The sequence below is a fragment of the Cebus imitator genome, unplaced genomic scaffold (assembly GCF_001604975.1).
Source record: "Cebus imitator isolate Cc_AM_T3 unplaced genomic scaffold, Cebus_imitator-1.0 Scaffold473, whole genome shotgun sequence".
In the NCBI taxonomy this organism is placed as follows: Eukaryota; Metazoa; Chordata; class Mammalia; order Primates; family Cebidae; genus Cebus; species Cebus imitator.
In genome coordinates, this window is record NW_016107788.1 from 972,762 (window position 1) to 974,620 (window position 1,859).

Here is a 1,859-nt window from a genome sequence, read left to right on the forward strand (position 1 = left end):
AAAAAAAAAAAAAAAAAAAAAAAAAAAAAAAAAGAATATTCTTAGGAGATATACACTCAAGTATTTTGAAGTAAATGGCCATAATGTCTGCAAGATATTCAGCATATTCAAGATGATTTGTAAAAAGTGTGTGTACGTATACAGAGAGACAGGAGATAAGAAACACACATGCGAGTCATAAACAGGGCGGAGTGTTGAAACAGGTGACCTGGGCCAAGGGTGTGTGCCAGTGTTCTTTACACTATTTATTCTTTCAACCTTCCTATTAATTTGAATATCAGAAAAATAAATTTTTAAAAGGTACCTGTCCCTGGCCGGACATGGTGGCTCATGCCTGTAATCCCAGCACTTTGGGAGGCCAAGGTGGGTGGGTCAGTTGAGGTCAGGCATTTGAGACCGGCCTGACCAACATGGTGAAACCCTGTCTCTACTTAAAAAATACAAAATTAGCTGGGCATGGTGGCACATGCCTGTAATCCCAGCTACTTGGGAGGCCGAGGGAGGAGAATCGCTTGAACCCAGGAGGTGCAGGTTGCAGTGAGCCAATATTGCGCCACTGCACTCCAGCCTGGAAAATAAGAGCGAAACTCCAGCTCAGAAGAAAAAGAAAGTACTTGTCTCCTAGGGTCCGGGCTGAGAGAGGGGATGACTGGAACCTAGGGCAGATCCCAGACGAGGCTGGGAAGAGGGAGGTGAGCAGGTCAGCTGTCCTAGGTTCAAGTGAACACCCCTGAATCTCATAACGATTGCCCCATATCCAGTCCTCACTTCACCTTTTTAGTTAATTGATTTTTTTAGATGGAGTCTCACTCTGTCACCCAAGTTGGAGTGCAGTGGCTGATCTCGGCTGACTGTAACCTTGACCTCCTGCATTCGTGATTCTCCTGCCTCAGCCTCCAGAGTAGCTGGGATTACAGGTGCGTGCCACCATGCCCTGCTAATGTTTTGTATTTTTAGTAGAGACAGGGCTTCACCACGTTTGTCAGGCTGATCTCGAACTCCTGACCTCAGGCAATTTGTGTGCCTTGATCTCCCAAAGTGCTGGGATTATAGGCGTGAGCCACGGCGCCCAGCCTTGCTTTGCTTTGCTTTTTTGCAACAGAACACACCTTTCCGACCCTGAATCTCCAGAGCAGCCACAGGTTGCCCAGCTGAAGACTACATTTCCCAGGGTGCACTGCCAGGATGGTCATGTGACTAAGTTCTCCCTCGAGGAATGAGAGTGATCCTGAGGTGTGCAGCTACTGGGACATCCCCCCACCCTCTTCCCCTGCACAATGGCTGGAACGTGGATGTAGTGGGGAGTCAACCACAAGGGCGGGGACAACACTGAGCTCCCCAACAACCTTCCGGAGCAACGCTGTCTGCTAACCCTGCACACTTGTCAAAGTATTATGTGTAGAAATCAATTTGTCTCTTTCTTGGGCCACTGTGCTTTGGGGGCTCCTTGGTACAACAGCTTAGACCTGAAAAAATCATGGAGAACTTCTGAACTGACAGGGTATATGTTATAAATGCTCAGGGAGGTTCATAACAGACCCTCAGCATTAGAAAGGGGCCAGCAGGGACAGGCGCGGTGGCTCACGCCTATAATCCCAGTGCTTTGGGAGGCCAAGGTGGGCAGATTACAAGGTCAGCAGTTCAAGACCAGCCTGGCCAACATGGTGAAGCCCTGTCTTTACTAAAATTACAAAAAGTAGCTGGGCATGGCGGCAGGCACCTGTAATCCCAGCTACTCTGGAGGCTGAGGCAGGAGAATCGCTTGAACCTGGGAGGTGGAGGTTGCAGTGAGCTGAGATTGCGCCACTGCACTCTAGCTTGGGTGACAGAGCAGGGCTCTGTCTCAAAAAAAAAGAAAG

At 48.8% G+C, this 1,859-nt stretch overlaps 1 protein-coding gene across 2 annotated transcripts in view; it reads right to left on the bottom strand.

The window, feature by feature from the left end:
- Positions 1-1,859, bottom strand: part of POLD1 (DNA polymerase delta 1, catalytic subunit) — a 33,032-nt gene that overhangs the window by 23,157 nt on the left and 8,016 nt on the right. The window contains exon 1 of one of the 2 annotated variants that reach the window (XM_037732799.1): positions 1,721-1,757. The exons of the other annotated variant lie outside the window; for it this stretch is intronic. The gene's annotated coding sequence lies outside the window, so the exon portion shown is untranslated. Of the gene's footprint in view, positions 1-1,720; positions 1,758-1,859 lie in introns of those variants that run through there. 2 annotated transcript variants of the gene reach the window in all.